Source organism: Bombyx mori, chromosome 12 (genome assembly GCF_030269925.1).
Source record: "Bombyx mori chromosome 12, ASM3026992v2".
Taxonomy (NCBI): Eukaryota; Metazoa; Arthropoda; class Insecta; order Lepidoptera; family Bombycidae; genus Bombyx; species Bombyx mori.
The window spans coordinates 5249647-5272755 of record NC_085118.1 but is presented as its reverse complement, the minus strand read 5'-3'; the positions used below and the strand labels follow the sequence as shown (position 1 = coordinate 5272755).

At 35.6% G+C, this 23109-nt stretch overlaps 1 long non-coding RNA gene across 1 annotated transcript; it reads left to right on the top strand.

Moving 5' to 3' along the window:
• The first annotated feature begins 657 nt into the window (after positions 1-657).
• On the top strand, positions 658-22722 carry LOC134199823 (uncharacterized). The gene is made up of 3 exons (XR_009974463.1): positions 658-809; positions 18011-18427; positions 19095-22722. It is a non-coding gene; the product is annotated as an uncharacterized LOC134199823 (long non-coding RNA).
• Positions 22723-23109: the final 387 nt, after the last annotated feature.

Sequence of the window (23109 nt, the reverse complement as noted above, 5' to 3'; positions counted from 1 at the left end):
GCCCACCTGGTATTAAGTGGTTACCGGAGCCCATAGACATCTACAACGTAAATGCGCCACCCATCTTGAGGTATAAGTTCTAAGGTCTCAGTATAGTTACAATTATAATTGCAATGTGAATGGAACAGCCAAAACGTTGTCTGCTGCAACTGAGGAAGTGCATCAATATTATAACTATGGATATTTAAAAAGCATCCGAATAAATTACAAAACTATTATTAATACTAAATATTTATATAACATAATATTATATTATAAATTAATTTACTGATAGTAGGTTATTTTGAGTCCGCACGAGTAGGTACCACCGCCCTGCCTATTTCTGCCGTGAAGCGTTTCGGTTTGAAAAGTGAGACAGCCGTTGTAACTATACTGAGTAATGCGTTTCGGTTTAGCCGTTGTAACTATACTGGGACCTTATATCTTGTATCTCAAGGTGGGTGGCGCATTTACGTTGTAGATGTCTATGGGCTGCAGTAACGACTTAAGACAAGGTGGGCTGTGAGCTCGTCCAACCATCTAAGCAAAAAAAAAAAACCCACAGAAAACCTTTTTAAAAAACACGCAATAACAAACTAAACATTAAAACCGTTTTCTGAACCAATTACTTTAAAAGGGAACAGTAATTTACGGCATGCAGTGCAAGGCACACTCGCATCGGTGTTCGTGAATCAGTGCGGTAGGGCGGCGTTGGGCGGGCGGGCAGTCGTCAGTCTCGTGTCGCCGGCTCGCGTGAACAAACCGACCGCCGGCTCCTCCTCAAAACACTATGGAAGTGCGTAATCGTGCAGTTTCCTAAAAATATTCAGGTAAATTAACCGTGTCGATGTTCTTTTTTCGAAATATATATTCAGTAAGTATAATAATATTAATTTAGGTGATCCGTAAGTTTTTTTTTTTTAAGAGAGTTTTGAAAAAGATTGCTTTAGATTTATATTATTATTAATATTACAACTTTTACGACAACTTTAGATATCATTTAAAGAAATTGTCTCTTAATTATAATTGTTTATTTGACAAATAAAAGCGGTTTTCAAGCAAGGAAAAAAAACCGTTTTAATTCTTGAAAAGGTTACCGAAAAATAATTTACTAGCACCTAACAAACTTTCATTTATCGTAAAATAGGTGATAAATTTTACAGTATTTTCTAGATCACTTGGTTTTTATAATATTTTTATTAGTTCTATTTATTACTAAGCGTTTAGCTGTATATTGTGATTCCGTCTATGGACTTTCATTAAAATTATCAACTAATGTAAGTGTAAAAGAAATTCGTCATACTTAATCAAATTATACTATTACATCGATGACTCTTAGTATAATGATATAGTTTTTATATTTGTCAATACGAAAATCATTGAAACCAACCATAATTTAATATAAACTAATACTTTAATAATTTTACCAGTTTTGATGGCAACGACTCGCGTTCTAGTTGCTTGATTTACTGTCAGATTTTACTTATGACGCAGGTAAAGCTTGGTTTCACACAACCATTAGGTACCCTTCCGGAGTGACACTTAAGAACAGATGATGAATCGCTGGCAATAGTGAACACGTTCCCTATTGAAGTATTTGCTATTATCTAATATTTTATGCTTCACAAATACAATTACAATTTTCCTGACGGTCTAAATAATTCGATGTGATTAATATTCAAAGACTGTAGGCACGCGTAATGAATCCTATTTTGGTGAGAAATTCTGTTCTAATTTGGACCCGCCGAATTTGTTTTCATTAGATTATCCGAACCAATAAATAAAATTGGCATTCCCATATAGACATTGTGAATAAGCAAATTGTCTAACAAACTCTGTATTTTCAGAATTTTGAACCGACGTATTTTGTACAAATAATTGGAAAATTACTCATTATTAATAGTCAGAACACAAATTGTAATATATACCATTAGTATATATATGTAGGTGTATTTGTGGTAAAAAATACATATTACCTGTTTAAAATTTATTCTCAGATACTTTCGGATACCGACTTTTACATTAACATTCCAATAAATGAAACCCGCAAAAAAATTATAATTTGCGTAATTACTGGTGGTAGGACCTCTTGTGAGTCCGCACAGGTGGGTACCACCGCCCTGCCTATTTCTGCCATGAAGCAGTAATGCGTTTCGGTTTGAAGGGTAGGGCAGCCGTTGTAACTATACTTGAGACCTGAGAACTTATATCTCAAGGTGGGTGGCGCATTTACGTTGTGGATGTCTATGGGCTCCAGTAACCACTTAACACAAGGTGAGCTGTGGGCTCGTCCACCCATATATGAAAAAAAAAATAACTGAATTTAATGGATAAAATATATAGTAGATGTACAAGAGTTAAGGCGAATTTAAGAAAAAAAAAATGTCTTATTCTGGCTGTTACGTTAATATTATAGTATTGTAAATAACTTGATCAAGCTACAGTCAATCAAAAAAGGGCCTCAATAACTAAAAAAATTTTTTTTTTTTTCGTAACAATAACGTTTGTCTGTAGTCTAATTGACTTTAGCTGACAGTATTTCGATAGGCTTTGGGACTAACGTCAATTATTCTCAAGAGAGTAAGTATTAGGTACATTAGATTAGATTGACAGATACTTAATATATTCTCTAATTTATTCTTCTACGTATTATTATAATATGTATTATGTAAAGACCATAAAAGTACATGTTGAAAACGTATTATTAGATTTCAATAAAATTCGTTACAAAAAACTCCAAATTTAGTTGTTTATTGAAAATAAATAACTAAAACGATATGACGGATTTTTCTAACAGGAAAAATGTCAATCAAACAAGACATTATTGTTTTAGGGTCCCAATATGTTTTGCGATGTACAGACATCGATGTTGAGACGTATTTCATTAGCAGCTCGACAACATCGCCGGAAGCTTTCACCTTTAGCGTGTTAGCATTCCATTTCGTGAAGGGAATTCTCTTAAATATCTTTCTTGACTTTTTCGTATTTTGTGGAATCAACGTCTGTTATATTTTTATTTGCAGTGCCATATTTGTGAGCCTTCGCGGCAGGGTTTACGATCGATCCTGCCTATTTCTGCCGCAATCAAGTTCGACGAAAAAGAAATTTCCAAATACCTACAGCTTTTGAAAACTCATAATTCTATTATGCTGGTAGCCTAAGAGGCTATTTCAGCTACGCCCGGACGGGTGGGTGAGCTCACGAGCTCACGAGTTTAACTTGAGAGAATTTGCTAACACTAGCCCTACCAAGAGCAGTGCTTCGCATAATCTACCGACGGTTTGGAATCGCGATCCACTGAGAAAATCCGACAAGAAACTCAGTGGGCCGTGTCTATGGGTTAGTTCGTCGATTACGATGAGCTCGACGAGGATGGTGACCGGTGCTGAAGTGTCCAAAAGTACCGAGAGTGAATCCTGAGGATCCGATAAGACAGACATGTTTCGGGTGACGGCGGCTTTACGTTGCCGATCGCAATCGGATAAGTAATTAGCAGCGGCCACGATAAGATCGTTTTCGTATCGCGTCGTTTTGTCGAAGTAACGTTCTGACGCTTCCTTAAAATACTTACGTATCGGTACTAGGTTTAGTTCGTCCTGAAGATCTACATTCCTCACATACCACGGAAAAATAATGTCAATTACAAAACATTAAGGAAAATATAATACATACATCTATTTTTTTCTCATGGTGTCAGTAATATTGATTTCAGTTTGACCAATAAGCAAATACTAGTATTACAATATTATTTACATTTGTGTATTTATCTTATGTTAACAGAGAAAATTGTGGCAATTTATAGTTGCACTATGATGTGTGTAATCTTTGTACGTTTGGCATTGTGATATTCCCCAAATTATCGTCAATGTATCGTGGCGTTGTCAGTCGTTACTGATAAAGTTCTACAACTATGTCTATGTGAAATGCCATTCGATTAGGAATAGTTTTAATTAAAGCTTTAAGCCACCGCTTGCTGTATATCAACAAAGGTATTATCGTTTAGCGGAAATGAGATTTCAGCCGTTGTTACAGTATATAGTTACATTACTTTTAGCCCGTTGTATGGTGATTAAAGTATAATTCACATATTAAATGTTCCGTAGCGTATTCTTTTTTTATTGCTTAGGTGAGTGGACGAGCTCACAGCCCACCTGGTGTTAAGTGGTTACTGGAGCCCATAGACATCTATGACGTAGATGCGCCACCCACCTTGAGATATAAGTTCTAAGGTCTCAAGTATAGTTACAACGGCTGCCCCACCCTTCAAATAGAGTGCGAGATTAACATGTTTTCTATTTCATTAGCCAAAATCGATTATATCAATCGCCCATTCGGCCATCGAGCGTTTTATAAATTCAACTGTTATAAATGTGAATTTGCTCATTTCAATTTGATAAATTGTTTGATATGATTCAGTCAATCTATCAAATTTATATACATAAAAAAATATCAAATGCACCTACAGTATTATATTATGTAGAAAATGTGTATAAGACATAGGTTATTTATCTTTAATAATGAGCTTCCGCAAGAAGCACGCGCCGATCGAGATATTACAACACAAACAGTCATGTTATTGAACATATTGACCTAAGTGAGTGGGATTGCACTGATGCTTTGATATATATGGGCTCCACCCGACTTAAGACACTAGGTCGGTCGTGAGTTTGTTCAAAATGTTAAATAGCAATCGCAGTAAGCATAATACTCAAATGACACTGCTGCGCATTCTCCAGCGAATCACTCACAAGCTTTTTAGAACACTCAATTGGAGAATTAAACGGTGTTATTTTAGATCGACAACACACAGACAAAAGTTAGTACAGATAGCTTAAAGATAGATTATGCTAGCAAAAAAAATTTGTAACAGAAACGTCTCAACAAAGTTTTCACATCAATGACGATTTCAAGATGCTTTGAAAATTATTCGTTCTGAAATGTCATTTCGATACACGGAAAAGTTTTTTGCTTAAAGTTGTTTATCTTTTGATTTACGTAACTTTCCTAATTTATATTTTAACATATAAAGTGAATGAATGAGAAATTTCAGTACTATGTAATTAAGATACTTTCTTGTAATTAAAATTACGTGTTATATAACACGTTCGCTGGTTTAATAATTTTCCCCAGCGCATTTGTCCTTAACGTGACGTTTAAAAGGACGCCTTTTTTTTGTTGCTTAAATGAGTGGACGAGCTCACGGCCCACCTGGTGTTAATGGTTACTGAAGCCCATAGACATCTACAACGTACCCACTCACCTTGAAATAAGTTCTAAGGTCTCAAGTATAGTTACAAAGGCTGCCCCACCCTTCAAACCGAAACGCATTACTGATTCACGGCAGAAATAGGCATAGTGGTGGTACCTACCCTCGCGGACTCACAAGAGGTCCTACCATCAGTAAACCTTAAGGGTAAGCTACAAGCCGGATGTACCTCAGGTATGGATGTCTATAAATGATGATGACGTAATATCATTAGCTGAAATTAGTGAAATACACTTGAGACATTAGCTGCTTAGCATGCTTCAACTGCAGTGAAATTATGTTTCCTACACTTGTATGTACTTTTCTTATTATATACAAGGTAAAGTAGCTTTCCGTTATCCCGAACCTTACCTGCTGTTACAGAGTACAGGATATACAGAGTATTTTCGTTTATATATAGTTATGTATATATAGTTAATATGTTTATATAATATAATAATCCTTAATATGTTTGGACATATCATTCGTAATGAAAGCTCATTGGAACGTTTAGTGGTTCAAGGAAGAGTAGACGGTCAACGCTCTCGCGGCCGATCATCCACAAGGTGGACAGACTTGGTTAAGTTATCTACGAAGTGTTCCCTTACTGAGTGTACACGTACCGCCACAAATAGAGAAAGATAGAGAAGTCTCTTAAAAGCCGCAACCAAACATAAAGACTTAGGTAACCACGACCACTCCGCCAGGAGTGAACGACTGAGAAAAATATATAGTTATGACAACTATCACGCTGTCCTGATATAGGAATCATAGCAGAGGGAATGAGTGAGGGGCAGTACCAGAAAATGCTCAACCCGCTGTTCTTTCCAAATAAATGTTATCCCCAATGTAATTGGCAAACCTTCATAGCATCTCGAGAAAGTAATTAAATTGGAAATAGTATACCAACGCTTGGATCAACCTTGGGCATACACGTGCGCTTACGAAAACATTCGACATCTCAACATTTAGTCTTTGTATTTAGCATTTAGCTTTGAGTGTCTAATTTTTTATTATTATCAGATATTATTTAGAAAATTAATCTTTATATTTTATTAACATCGTAAACTCACAAAACAGAAAAGCTCAAGAATATCGGGTACTACGTGGAAGACGGCCAAACCCCTGCCTACCTTTAAAGACATTTAATTTCATAGAGTTTCAGTACATTGAAAAATAGGAAGCTCAATTTTGAGGCGCATATAACTGCTTATGCAATTATGACAAATTCACCCCTAAAAAATATTGGGTACAAATCAATAAAAATCATTATTCAAATAAAGCTTTATAACTACTTATACAAATCTTTAAAACTTGAGTACTCTCCAAATGTTATGAAAACAACTTCATCAAGTAATTATTAACCACATACAATGTTTAAGTTACTTAAAAATAACAGCACATATCCAATTAAGATATCTCTTAAAAAAAAGCAAAGTTTATGTCTATCAGTACATCGAATGAATTATGAGTTCTCCAGTCCTCAATTCAGAATGCGTTCCGTGTATCCGAAAAGGTTCTGCCCTTAAGCCGTCCAACAAAAACGTAATTGTAACATCTCCGTTTGTAGAACGAGATTTTCCACGTCGCTTTTCACGTTTTTAGTTGCCTCAGATTCGGAGCAGCGACTTTTATCATTTATTTTTATTTTTACTTTTTATCATTTCGAGATACAATACTTAACAAAGCGATTACGTATTAAGGAAGTCAACGACTACAAAAATGGAGTAGAAAAAAATGTATTGTATATTTTATTATTATTGTTAATAAACGAGAATTTCTTATCTACCGCCAAATATATCTGTAATAAATTTTACAGATTTTAACAAAATATGCAGTTATTCATTTTTAAGCGATTGCATAGCTTTTATCGCAGGCTTTGAGCGCAGAGACCGAATCAAGAAATTCCGTAACGAAAATAAAACCTAACACCCCCACTCCGCCTACCATGTAGCCCGCGTTCAACACATTCACACGTTGCGCTTGTGTAGTGTTTGTGAATAATGTGTGTTTGCGCCGTGACGTCGCACTGGATGCGCATTATGAAAAGTCTGCCCATCTCTCTCCTTCTCGCGGTCTAGCTTATGAGTGTGAAGGAGACAGTTAATGTTTTACTTTTGTTAATATTTATAAATATAGCGTGGCCTTATTTTATTATTGCTTTAATATTAAATTATTTTTACTACTGTACTCATTTTGTGTTTAGCATTCAAAGAGTAAAGGATACTTTATAACACTTACATAAACGTTAGTAGGTAGTAGTAACGACAGTGTAAATGATCCCGGTAATATTTTATCGTTCGATACATCCATACATTTTATACGCGTGTAACATCCGCGTCACTGCTCACGGCCGCGCCTGGCACCGAATTTTCCTTTACAAAAACTACTCTCCATTAAAGCCTACGTGGTATTTTCACTCACTTTATTGCTTTTCGTGTACAGCCATTTCGAGACGTTCGTGTCTTCTTTGAACGTTAAATGTCGTGTATCCTACGATTTTCGCAAAAGGGTAAAACGCTTTTATTTCATGCTATGCTGGAATGATTGGAAAAATGCAGAGAAAGAAATTTCGAATTCGTTTTGAAACTAAGGTAATTTCTTTAGGCGAATATTTATTTATGACATACGTTTTTTTTTCTTCATTATTTTTTGGTAGGCGTTGTACATAGTTTTAATAAACTGAAACATAACCTAAAATAAGACAATGAACTATCTTAAAAGTAATGAGCGCGGCTATGTGATTGAAAACACTAAAATTACACCACGGATTTTTTTATGACTAATACACAAGTCACCATCTATAAAGTTAACGATCTTAGTTTTGGAATTATAAGCCGTAGTTCTTAATTTTGCGATGAGCAACATTTGACAAACAAACTAGAATTGTTACTTACATTACCCAACTTTAAAATAATAACCAACTAACAAAGAAAACTTATTGTAACTTATTGTAACTATTCTGAGACCTTAGAACTTATATCTCGAGGTGGGTGGCACGTTTACGTTGTAGATGTCTATGGGCTCCAGTAACCACTTAACACCAGGTGGGCTGTGAGCTCTTCCACCCATCTAAGCAATAAATAAAAAATTGTTTTATATTATTCAAAAATCGAAGAATGTACCAAACTCGGTAACAACAATAATTACCTAAAGTTAGGTCCGAGCCCTTTGTGATACCCGCGTCTAGGAAAGTTTACGCACAGAATAGTTTATTACTAAAACATTGTTCATGTACTGTTACATAACAAAAATCGTGGTTTGTTTTTAATAAATAACAGCGACAGAATGTATGAAATGAATATTTCGATTCTCTTGGATCTATTCGTTAACTTCGTTTAAGGTCATAACTTAGTTCGTACTTCCTTTTTTCATTTTAGTTATAAATTTTTATGTGGATTTTTTTGACGTCCACAACGTAAATGTCGCTACCCACCTTGAGACATCAGTCTTAAGTTTTAGTTTTATGGTACAACGGCTGCCTCAAACCGAAAAGCGTTACTATATCAAGACAAAAATAGGCAGGGTGGTCGTACCTACCCTCGCGGGATCGCAAGACGCCTTACCACGTGTAAGCAATGGAATCTTATTTTTAAATATAAAAAGCAAAAGCAAAAAGCAGTAAATAAAATTTAATGGACCTTATTTTTATCGCAATTACGTAACATATTATTGGCGTAAGCTATACTTCGATCAACAGTGAATTCTCATAAGCTCTCTGGTTTTACTGTACTTTACTTTACATTGAACGCTAAGTATGAAAGCGTTATCTTATCTTATATATATAAAAATGAATTGCTGTTCGTTAGTCTCGCTAAAACTCGAGAACGGCTGAACCGATTTGGCTAATTTTGGTCTTGAATTATTTGTGGAAGTCCAGAGAAGGTTTAAAAGGTAGATAAAAGTGAAAATGCTCGGATTTAAATAAAAATAACAATTTTGTTTTTCCTTTGATGTCCACCCCGTCGGAAAGATTCCTTTTGTTTATTTTAAGTTTATTTTATACAAAAGTTCAGGTTTTTTATTTATCTATTGAGGCACTACGAAGTCTGCCGGGTCAGCTAGTCTATGATAAAATTTTTAGTGTACATAGACGGTTCGTTGTTTGGCTAAATTTAATTGAAAACTCGGCACAGGTGTTGTTCTCAAAAAGCTCAATCGCTTTAATCCGAACTTGTAACTCGTTTGTCATCATCTTATATCGGAGAGCAGTTCAGCTAAAAGGGCAATCTATCACAATACAAACGCCGGCTACGGTTCACTGAGTCGATGAATTTCCTATGAATATCGGCGCCCATCCGAAAAAGCGCAAGCCGAATGACGTAATAACCGGTCCGGAAATATTGCACGATCTCAAACAGTTTCAGTATACACGATAATTTATTTTTTTTGTCGATTTAGCTGTTGTTATTTTGTTTACGGTACATTTACGATACAATTATGTAACGTTCAATATTCCAGCACAAATGTTTTTTTTTTTTTTGGCCTTGTAGGCAGACGAGCTTACGGCCCACCTAATGGTAAGTGGTTACTGTCGCCCATGGACTTCAGCAATGCCAGGGGCAGAGCCAAGCCGTTGCCTACCGCTTAATACTCTCCACAAGCCTCGTTTGAAGAAGAACGTGTCATAGCGCTCGGGAAGCGCTGAAGGGGAGCTCATTCCATAGTCGGATGGTACGTGGCAAAAAAGACCTCTAGAAACGCACTGTGGATGACCGCAGTGGCTCCAAGTAGTATTGATGAACTCTACTCCGGTGGCGGGCGGTGCGATGGTAAAAACGAGATGCCGGTATCATCTCGAACAGCATGTTTGCATTCAATTTGATTGACAGTTTCGAATTTTAATGTTAACTGATGCTGAAATTTTTGTTGTATTGTGATCATCACAATTCTCGAAATATTGGAATAGCGATCTCACGTAAATTGATGTTTTCAACGCTCAGATTGCTGATCCCGACATTAGTTTCAATCCATTATACACGTGAAGTGCTGATTCAATTTCAAATTAGTTTCTCTGTGTGTTATCGACTGAGTAACATTTATTAAGAGCTTATTGAGAATTCAAGATATTTTAGCAGTAAGTATATTACGTTCTAAGACATTCTAATGGTTATTTATTATGTAATTTTTACACTAAGATACAATTAAAAATTCAACCCCAATCCTAAAGATCTCCCGTGTATCCGTCATCCGACAGGTTTCTGGTTCAAGTTCGGCTACTTTTCAATATTTCTTTAGTTTTTATTTGTAGATAGACAAAGTACCTCACGTTAATATCGGTAAGGCTTAACGGAGTGGTAATTAGATGCGTCGTATGGTCGACTGCCTTCAAAGTAATTAAACATAGACAAAACATGATTTTAAATTATTACTGTCGTTCATTTATCTCGTGAAAACGAAGTTTTAAATGTATTGGATAGCGGCTATCTCGCTTACAGTCAACCTCAAGACGTATAACTGCTTCGCAATTAAAAAAAATTAAAAAAAAATGTGGATTTTTATTACGCTATGATTAAGCCTTAATGGTGAAAGTCAATCCTGAACCTATTATGTTTTTTTTATTTCCTTTGTAGGCCGATGACCATACTTGGTGGTGGTGAGTGGTTACCGTCGCCCATGGACTTCAGCAATGCCAGGGGCAGAGCCTAGCCGCTGCCTACAGAAAACGTCATGTTATTATTATTATTATTATTAATACTTTATTTCAGTTTTTTTTAAAACCATAACATTTTGTTAGTAGTAATTACTTATATCTATGTTAGTGACTTAAAAAATCTAACACATAACTATCATTATATATATACATTTTATACCATTACATTTTTTATTTTATTTTTTCTCCTTCCAAGTGCCTACTGCAAAGGCTATTGATCAGCAGTCCCTCGATCTTGCTCTTATGTTATGTCAAGTACGTATTTCATTAGGAACTTTGGTGCTTGCCGGATTTGAATACCGACCCAATAGCATCAGTCGATACGAATATACCGGGCGTCTCATGCTTTAGACAACAACTGTTCCTGATATTACGACTAATTATAATTACACAATGTAATCATGGTAGAATCGTGATATGTAAATACAATACACGTTAGAAAGAGAATCAACTTAGGAGATATCCATTTCAGACACAAATTATCTTGTTTTTTGTTACAACTTATAAAATATAGAAATATAGAGAAATAAAGAAGCATCACTTTAGTTATTAACACCAAACATATTTGTCGTATTTATTAAACTTCTTGCTGTTGTGAATGCTGATATAATTTTGAATTAATTCAATGACTATGCCAATCTATAAATCGGAACGCTTTGCACCCTAAGTAGGCAGAATAGTAGTAGCTATCAGTGCGAGCTCATAGTATTCCCCACGTCCAGTAATAATCAAAGGTTACAATAAAAAATTTAATATCTATTGTCCTAGTATAGTCAACCTTTTGCATTTAAACTTCTTGTTTAAGAATACATTTTGCTCAGTACTATCACGCAAATCGTTACAATTGCCATCAAATTTTCTTTTTTCTTGTACATAAGCTTGTTCGCGTTTCATCATCATTAACAGTCAAACAAAATTAAAAAACAAAACGTAATCATCATTAACAGTCTATTTTAGCACACTGTTGGACGTACGCCTCATTCAAGGAACGCCACGCGACCCGGTCCTTGGCCTCTCGGTCTTTGGCATCCATTGCCTATATTGTCCACCTTCTTACTGGGCAGATGCCCTCCAGAACTCGTACACCCCAACGTTTAGAGAAATAGCTTATACTAAATTTTATTATATATTGAATCGTATTCCTAAAAAAGTTAAAGAAAAGAAAACAAGCAAAATTATTATTTTATTACGTCGTAACGTTATCGAGTTAACAAATGTCGCTGAGGCTCCGCTTAATGAAACAATGTCAAAATTCAATAAGTGTAATGAAATTCCGGCAAGCGTCACGTTTGTGTTTAGTCGCGGCGTAATTAAGCTTATAAACAACTGGCTCTTTACAGTATAGCTCAAAACGACAAACTTAGGGCTTGTTTACACAATACGTGCATTTCGCATTAGCCAAGGGACAATCTTGTTTGTCCATGGCTCTTCCAATATCGTTTGGTGTCGTCATGCTACTATGGTACTAAAATAAGTTGAGTAAAAATGATTAACATATATTCACAAAATCTTTGAAGTCGTCGTGGCGTAAAGGAAAGACTCCCGCTATATTTTTTCTGAGAAAGAAGGCTCGTTGTGGGCCCAAAGGTTATTCCTTCTTCACCAGCATCGGTGAAGGTAGTCAAAGTTTTTGCTGAGGTTTATAATGACTGCCCAAGTGCCCCCGTAGGTAGCCTAACACCTCAGAGGCAACTACTTCGGGGACTCGTATCAAGCAATAATCAATATCAAAGCTTGTATTCAAATCAGGCATGTACCAATACTTCTATCGAAATTCGTACGTTCTTAAAACGTCACAAACCCCTTCCATGACATAAGTTTAACATCAGATAATGCCTTTTTTCTTAATTGTGATCCAATATGGGCCAATATGGGCCAATAATAGCACGGTGTTTAAGAATTATTTCCAGGATCATACTTTCCGGTGAAATATAGGATAGCCGTTCTAATCTCGTCAAAGAGTCGCGACCGGTCAGCGGTGTATTGCCTTCTGACCCGGCAGGCTGGTTCTGACCCAGTGGGCTATCCCGGAGCACTAGCGGAACCGCAGTGACCTGACGGACCTAGGTACCGCAGAGGCCAGCGTCGTTGGACGAACACCTCTACGTCCCGTCATTCGGGTATCTTCAGGATGTCACTGCTAGTCTGGTTGGAGTATAACTCTTAATAAAACCCTAACATACTACTATATAATATATGTGTAATTTTTTGCAGCATATACGCTTCTGAGCATTCGCTATAACAGCCTACTGGAATATCCAGAAATAATGTTGTACCTAAACATACGTTATCGATAACTTTTAATAATTACCCAGTTACTAAAAAAAGTTATGTATGTATAAAATGTTGAAGACCACAATTAAACGAAGCTCACTCGTATGACTCAGTCGCATTCGATATTATTCGTATTCGAGAAACTCCTCTTGTGTAAATAACCCCTTAGTTACTCGCAAACTCTTGTGTGTGTACACTCTTGTTGAGCTTAGAAATGCAGCAGTAAATTTTTAATGAGTTCTTATATTATAAATTCATATGGAGTAGAAAAAGAGAAAATGGTTCTTTTAAAAGCAGGAATTGTAGTAATTTCTGTGCCTCTCAAATATAATACGAATCAATCGTAGAAATTATATAATGTAATGCTGATTAATCTTCCGTGTGTTTTAATGTGGAGTTTGAAGTGGTGTAGTTTTTTCGTGGTGGCAGATAACAGACTATAACATTAATATACCGATCTTATTTTTTTTATTTTTTTATATAGTATTTTATTTAGTATATTATAGTATTTTTGTATATAGGTACCTATATGTCAAAAAACAGTATTTTATAGCAAACTTTTACAATTTTCCCTGGAACATTCTCAGTATGAGTACAATATGAGCATAGTTGTTAAATGAGCTATAATTAATTCAATTTCAATCCGGCGAAAGGTTAATGCGGATGCTCTGGACTTCCAAAAAGTACAAATTATGATGTATACTTACAACTTATGAGTAGTTTGTTAGTTAAATAACTCGGAAGTGGAATATACAAGGTAAAAGCCAAATATTGTTAGTTTTAGGAAACTAGAAACATTGTAATCTGCGGCGAAATTAACTAAAGTTCTGATTTCAATTGTGATACAGCTGCTATACGATTTCTTTGACTTTTCGACTTCATGTTTGGTGGTATCGGATATCGGGTGGATGACAAAATTCACAATTTGATAATAGTTGGTTCCGGTAACCCCTTAACACTGGGTGGTGGTTGATGAGTTCGTCCGCTTTTGTGGTTCAAATTTACAGATGAATAGGCATAAAACAAAACAGCTCAACCGATTTTCTGCTTTTTGTTTTTGAAAATAGACAGTAGCTTTTTTTTGCTTCAAAATATAATTAAATTATGACGAAATGTAATAAAAATACTCTAAATAAATATAAAATCTAAATCGCGAAGTACGTCTGAGTTCTGGTTGAGATGCTGCGATAACTGTAATTCTACTGAAATGATCGCTTATGCTTTAAGGTTGATGGTACAATTCCCCTAAGCTCATCGCCTCCGGCTATCCTCGACCCACGCTGGTTCTGACCCAGCGGGGTATTCCGTAAGATAACCCATTCTAACCGGCGCCATCTAGGCGGGCTCTGGATAGCCTGCCGACCGAGAGGGCTGGTGGTCGTGGCGCCGACGACCACCGGTCCGGCATTCCAAGGGGGAAGGTGATGGGAGAAATGTGCTCCGGACTATACGCTTCCCTTTCCCCCCTTTGCCTTTTCATGAGTTCTGTCTCACGCGAGGTTTGGACGTGGGTTGTTGAGCGACAGGAGGTCTTAGTCTGTTCGACTCCGACATGCCTCGTCCTCCAATCCCCAGTGGAGGGCGTAAGTCTGGCGATTTCCTCCTGACCAAAAAAAAGGCTCATCGCCTATCTCTGCCAAAGAACGTATGAAGGTCAGCTATCACAATTACGACTCTTAAAGCAAGATACTGTTTTGAATGTTAGAATCAAACCAACTATTGGATCAAAAGGACTTCCCCTTACTAAATTGAAGTGCTATCAATAATTCCCACGGTTCGCTTCACGATCGATAACGCTGCTTGATATTGGTTCCGAAGTACCAAAGGCAATTTTCTGGTGGAAGAATTCTACATACGAAAACCATTAGATTAAAGATGACGCAGTATATAGTCAAGTAGAAAGTCTAACCTATAACAACCAATTATTAGGAGATTTCTAGAAACACATGTTTTGTATCTGAGCTTAAAAAATATATTCAATTGAATTTATAATTGAAACCTGAAAATGAATATCTAAAACGAATTCTTATCACCTCATTATCGTTATTTTCATTTTTGTTTGCGACCTGAAGTTTATTTTTTATTTTTTATTCTTTATCAGAGCCTATAACCTATTAGGTTAAGTCGGTTAAACCTTAAGTTTAATTATAAAATACACGGACCTTAAGTTTAATAATAAAATACACGTTTTTCGTTCCGCTGATTATTGTTTTGTATTTTTCGGTTATATTTTTTTCATTTCTCAATTAAATTTTAACATAAACATTAAATTTTATGTCCCAAGAAATCTGCAGAACAAGTACCTCTTAAAATATAATTTTCTCATGTTAAAATAAGTCTGCAAATAGAATAAATGATACAATGTTATGGTTAATATGACAAACAAAATACTATTATTATATTATTCTTGTGATGTGTCAATAAAACCGATTTTTTTTTATTATGTGTATAATGATTTATTGTACCTATTTAATAGCATTTTTATATCCACTAAACCATTTGACGAAAATAGTAATATGTTTCATGTTGGATTTTTTTTCAATCACCCTCCACTTTTATATGAAGGAAATGAATATTAGAAAAAATGTAATTGCTGCACTGATGAAATCCAGGAAATGCCGAACTGAACCAAATAATCAAACTGAAAGATAAGAAAAAAATCAAAGGAAAATGAATATGAAAAGGATCTACAAAAAAACTAGTAAAATTATATTTAATTACGTTCTAAACAAATACTTTAGAAATAAAGGGCTTTATAACTATTATTTTTATTGAGAAATGAAAATCCAAATTTTCTAAGATTTCAGCCTGAGCCTCATTACATTGGAATAATCCGGGTATAAAAGTCATCTGCCGAGTTTTAAGATTATTGCTTTGGACAAAACGAGACTTGGCGGATTCTTAACCAAGGTCTGTCCTCGCAATTATATCTCAAGACAAAATTTTAGTTGCTTTCGTTCAGAAAATTATCCCTGAAATTTTATTATTTTAACAATTTCGTGATCAATTTACATTAATATCGCGTTTCTATTGGAATTTTCCTTAGGAATTAAGAAAATATTGCTGAAATGCGAATGAAAATATTTAGAATCGTTGCCCGTTTTAATGTTATTGTAGCTAAAATTTAAGTTACTTGTTTTCATAAAATAATAAAATCCTCAAATATCATATTAATAACATTTCAAAAACAAACCTACGAATCCTCAGATAAAATTCGTCCCCTTTTACGGAATTTATATCTTCTACCAAAGACAAACATTCGCTCTTCAATCTGCAGCCAAATAAAATTTGTGAACTTCGGCAAGTCTGTCGGAGTTCTTGTCAAGCGAAGTTTTTATACGCGTTTCTTTTGTGTTTAAATGTCAGAATATCTATATTGTGCTTAATATTAAAGTTTCTTGAGACTTCGTTTTCCTAATGGTAGTAGGCTAGGATTTTGGTAAATGATTTTACACACAATTGAAACGGTTTTAACTTTACTGAAATTCACGGTGTATTCTCGTGTTTTTTACTTCCTTTATATTATTTTCGACGTTTCAAATACTTGAGAGTTTTCTACTAACTTTAAAGTATTGAAAAGTAATTTTAATTATGTCTACGAATCACGAAAACTGAATAAAGGGCTAATGTATATACTTAATACCTTTTTTTTCGGGCCGGAGACCGGGGGCCGAACCTCCTAGGACGTCCCCGCGCTTAGGAGGCGCGTATGATATGTGGGATTTGATGGTCTGCAGATGTTCAGAGCAGAACGCGGGCCCAAGGGTGTTTAGGGCCTTACCCACCAAACGACTCACCTTGCACTCTCTCACTCGACGTTCGATATCCGCCCAAGGTCAGAACCCAGGGAGAATAGGGAGCTCCCACGGTCAACACAACAAGCAGACTCGCGGCGCCACCCCCTAGGACGCCCGACCGACAGGTCGTCAAGGCGATAGTCAACGACTCTACGTCGGCCGCCTCGGTACGGCAGCCCGACGGGCCGCCCCAGGCGGTGCCTCTGGTGTTCCGGAATACCCCCTGTTGGACCAGAACCAGCCGGACAGGTCGAAACGCGATACACCGCCAATCGGTTGCCCTTATACAATAGTACCGTGGAACTGCTGCCATGCAGCACGCTAGAACACAGGCAGCTCGCCGAGCGGTCTCATCCCCTCAGGTCGCCCCGTGGCCTTCAACGGTGAGAGGTTGCTTCTTAAAGGGGCCGAAGTCGGGCAAAAGTCCTTCTCCGACCCCCAGCTCAGCGACGATGGATTTGTGCGGAGAGGGATGAGCTCTCCCTTATTCGCAGAAGTCGAGCGTCGCCTTCCAAGACTAGTTGCTGTCGAGCATCGTAGGTACGACGTCGGCAGCAACAAGTCCGGTCTTATTTGCGAAACAAGGACACGGCGCTGCCCCAGCCATGCGGGGCCATGTGCGAGCGTGTGCTCGACCGTGTCCTCGTTGCAATCATAGTGGTGACACTCCATCGCCGGCTCCGTCCAGGTAATGCCATGCAGATACCGGCCGAAACACCCATGGCCGGTGAGCAATTGCATCAACCGGAAGGTAAAACACCCTCGGTTACGGTTCGCCCATTCCGTGAGAAATACTTTGAAGGCCTAGAATAAACTGTCCCCTTCGATATTTCCAAATGATTACTACATGTGGCAGTAAGTCAAGTGCACTGCATACTGGTTTACTAAGCAAAGCAAAGAAATACGTTATTAGTAATGAGACAATAATTTTGATTCATTATCTTCTATGATTACAAAATAAAAGTAATGGGTACTTTAGTATGTTAATGGCCCTAAAATTCAAGTTTAACCCTAATGCATGTTATATACACGTTTGTGTAAAATAATTTTTCATTGTTTCAGATATAGATACCGTCACCCGTCACCGTCACCGTCAATAATGATTTAAAATGTTTAAAGATCCACCCGAAGTGAACTGTGATTGTCCGACTGACACAGAATGTGATCAGATGGTAAAGTGACGTGATGCAACTAGTAATGCTAAACTTTTTAATAATGTTCGACGTCGTGTTTATATTCTTTCTGTTCCTGATCGCTGTGACGTGTGTGATGAACTACATGCCGGGAAGGAAGCGCCAGGAAGCCACAGAAGACGACGTCGATGATGACGTCATCCCCCCTCCCCCATTGTTTGCGGGCGACGACGAATTCCCCTCGGGCTGCCGTGATACGTATGTTGTGATCTCGCCACCAATGGACAACGACACAGCAAAGGACGGATGTCCCGTACACATTGTTTAATATAAGCACTGACATGATGTAAGTTTATTCACTTATCTTTTATTGATGACAAACTTTAAGCTGCTACGAACGTCGAATTAAAAAACCAATATGTTTAATTCTTTAAAGCGCTAAGTTAGTATGTGCCACAGCAATAACCCTCCTCCTCCACCAGAGAAAGGGCCGAAGCGTTTTCCGAGCATTCTCTTAAAACACCACACTGTGGTCGTGATCGTCAATCCTCACGCCAAGCGTGGCGATTATGGTCACCCCCCAACATGTCATACATATAATCAACACAAATAATTTAGCAATAATAATCAAAACTTTAATGAATTAAACAATTCGCTTGCAGATAATCTTACTGTGGGCTATAATAATAGAATACTAGTCATGATTTTTATTATTATATTTTATCATTCTAGCATTAAAAATATATATTAAACTATATGATTGATAAAGTTCAGGATTGTGTCAGCAACACGTCATTTCTTTGATTTTAAACCGACCGATATCGAATATTATAAACATTAAGAAATAATATACGCTATACTACAATAATTCGCGTCATAATTATTAGAACAATCTCGATAAGAAATCGAGAATCTTAACCTGACCTTATTTTGGTACCGATATCCACAAAATTTACTCCCGAATTGCGGCTTTAATTCGTTTCTCGCTAAACCAAAACTATGTGTTGTTACAGATCAACGTAGGAGTTTATTATGAAGAAGCCTTATGATGTAATCGTGGAAACGTAGACATTTTTTACTAATTAGTAAATATTAAATGAGATTCTTGTTACGTAATTATTGTAAGTAAGGTTTGGGACGCAATGGACAAAAAAAATATGAAAGTGAAGATCTCGTATGCAGTAAATGATTGCGAAGTTTAACTTAGCTTATTAAATACATATATTGTATAAATTTTTATTGAATGTTTTTTTGAAGGAACATTACACATAAAATTAGCGGAAACAAAATAGTTTACAATGTATTTATCTATATTGGATTTTTATCAATGTTCTTCAAAACAATCTGGTAGAACTGTACTTTGGAGATAGTGGCTTGAGAGTATCTCTGGTATTAGCTACACGAAAAAAAAAATTAAAAAGCTTTTACTTGTTTTGACAATAAACGACTTAAGAATTTACATGGACAGAAAAAATGTCAAGTACAATAAGTAGTAAAATCAAAGTTCGTTCCTAAAATGACTAAGATATACCTACGTCTGAATATAATCTATTGTTTAGAATTTTCATACATCGGGCCTGATTGAGGCTGTCAGCGCAAAAGTGGCGTAATCCACAATTTTTCATATTCTTGCTTATATATTGCAATTAATTAATAAATTTTGATCCAAAACCTGTGTATCCCTAGTATCACATATAGATAGCAGATGGTTTCGAAAAATATTATTTTGGCGCGTATTGTTTTTACCTACGAAGCAGTGTAAAAGTAAATTCAAACCTCATTATCTATGGTAAGCTTAGGTCACTTTTGCGCTGACGGCCTCAATTATATAATTTCTTTGTGTTCAATGAATAGACGATCGCAAACATTTGCCTTCGCGAACTGTAAGCAGCTGTATTGTTAATAGTTAAAGCACATAATAGTTTCTTGTGTTCAATTTTCCATATGAAATATTCGCGTATAAAATGCTTTTTAATACGAACGTGACTGAATCATAGGTTAATAAGTGATAGTTGAATAGTTATAGTATTGTGTTCTGCCGAATGTTGTTTGTAAGAGTAGTTTCGTTTTTTGTGTAGTCCTCGCATTGTCTTAGTAGTTTCATTCAGCTCCGACTTCATCAATTCTTTATTAATTAATTATCCGAAATTTAACTCATTTTCTTGGTCACTTGTTGTATTTTCGATTTGAAACGAATGGCACAGAATTTACTTCATTACTTTTCAAGTTATTACTTTCTTTGGAAAAACCTGAGAACGTCATCTAAAACATTAAAATGTACACTTCTCGAGGGTAAATAATTATAATGATGCCCTATTGATACTTTTTGTTTTCTGAATTAAGAATGATTTTCATTTAATTGAATACAATTAATTTGAGGCTTTAAAAATCCTCTTCATAATAACTCTATTGTGAGTGACTCTATCTCTATTGTGAAACTCAAGGATAAAAATAGTCTGTCTAACTTTTTCCTTGACATTGTTCATTTACTCCATTTTCGTGTCCTTTATATATTAGTTTGCATAAAATTCTACAGTACTTTCGTATATATGTATTCGAAGCATTTAAATTATATAATGTACGTTAGTTATAAGAATTAAAATAATAATGAAATGGACAATACGTGTTTTATGAAGATTAATCTCATATCAATTAAAAAAATACGTTAGCTATTTTTGCTTCCTAGCTTGTTCAAACCGAAAACATTAATTTACCAAAAAAAAATCGATAGATATTGAATTATAAAAAGAAATCTCATTTGTTCCATCATTGTTGGAACAAATATAACTTAGATATCAAATAGCTTAATCACATAATTACAATTACCTACATGAGATTTGCTAAGGAGGATTCACCTCTATTCCTTTGAAAAGAAGAGATAATATAAAAGAGCATGATTTAATAAGTTCCATCATTACGGTTATAAGATCTACAAAAAACAATTACGCTGACCTTTTAATTAATCTGAGTTAGTAAACAAAGCTACCGCCTTATTACGTTTATTCACGAAATACTAATGAGTGCTTTTCTAAATTAATGTACCTGGATGATATAATTGTTTGTTGAATTTATTTTTAAGATCCACGACTTTAAGCGTGTGCATTTTCATCGTTATTTAGCGTTGATGAACAAAACAAGGTAATATTATTTTAATTTTTTAATATTGACGTGTACACACAAAAAGAACTCGTGCCGATTTAGTCGTAATGAGTTTCTAGAGTCCACAGCGTGAATACTGTTACTCCGGGATCTGGTCAAAATATAAATTGTATTAGAGACGGTGATTTAGGGAAATCTCGACTTTGAGAAATTAAATCAGTGTAATTAACGTGTGGCGAAGCTGCGCACGCCGATCTAGCGCATAATTTAGTTTCATTTTAAAGACTGTGAATATAAAAATGAGGCTATATACACATATTAGGTAAGCATTATTTGTGTATAAAATTCTTTCTTTCCTTTCTTTCCATTCTTTATTAGAGCCATACACCTATTAGGTTAAGTATTAAATAAATTATCAAAAAAATCTTAATTCAAAACGTGGTTAATTCATAAGGGGAATCATTCTTAAGCAAATGTTAAGTATGGCATTACTTGCTCCAGGATCGACCAGAGCTGAGTCGTCTAACCAAATACTAAGTATCTTACTGCTTTACGAGCTCTTGTTTTCAGTCACTTAATCCTTAACACCACTATGCATTAATTAATTTTGTACCCAGATTTTTGACTGGAGACCATGATAGTCGGTATAGGTACATGCCCAAACTCACTCACTAAATGTCAAATAAAAGGAATGCGTAATTCTGTCATGTAGACATTTTACTGTTTGGAATCTTTTGCACCTGAAATAGTCTTCGGATTCCCAAAAAAACTTAATAAGAAAAAATTAAAATATCCACTGCTTTAAGCTGAAATGGTATAACATGTTATTTAATAAACCACACCACAGAATCAAACAATTGAACACTAGATTGTAACGTTGATATAGATAAATTGTTGTTTTCTTAATTTCAAATAAATAATAACTATTAAAATATTATATCGATGACATTTTGACATCATTGTTATATGTAGGGCGTGGTTTATAATCGCCAACCAGATTTATATATAACCAATGAAACGGAATGTCTACTTCATCCAGAAGTAATAGAGTACACGCTATATACCTTCATGGCGATTTTAAAACACACCTTATCGTAGTTTAGAAAACATAATGTAATTTAAAAATGTTTGTAATCATTTAGACGGTATTAAACAAAGTAAATAAACATCAAATAATAAAATAATGTGATATGAAATGCTATACACGATTTTTAAAATAGTTGTTAGTGAATTGTTCAGTATTTGTTTTAAGCGGCGTCTTAATAAATTATTTCTATGTGAAGGTGTTTTAAAGGAATTGATTTTTTAGCAACAAATAGCCGGTAAAAGTAGCAATCTAAGAACGACATTTATGCAATACAACATGCCTTGAAAAAAGCTAATATTATTGTAATTAGCGTGCGAGTTTGTTTTTTTACATTGACTACTAAATTTAAAACACCTTAACTACAAATATGTAATAATATTATCATCTGCTAATACTGTTAGGTCCTTTGACACGCAACAAGGCCTAAATACATAATAAACAATAAAATGCACAAACAGTGTTTTCTCATTTTCATTACCTAACCCTTTCGATTTATTATTTGGCGGTCGTAAAATTTTGTTTTCATACTTAAATTATTAGAATTGAGGCCACTGCCAATGAAATGTCGAGATAATTTTGGGCTGCCGCTCGAACACCTGCGGCAAAGTTTGACGAAAAATCGATGGCACAACAAAATAGTCGAAGGGGTAACGCTATACAATTTTTTTATTTTTTCTTATATGGTTGGACGAGCTCACAGCCCACCTGGTGTTAAGTGGTTACAGGAGCCCATAGACATCTACAACGTAAATGCGTCACCCACCTTGAGACATAAGTTCTAAGGTCTCAGTATAGTTACAACGGCTTTCCTACCCTTCAAACCGAAACGCATTGTGGCGGGT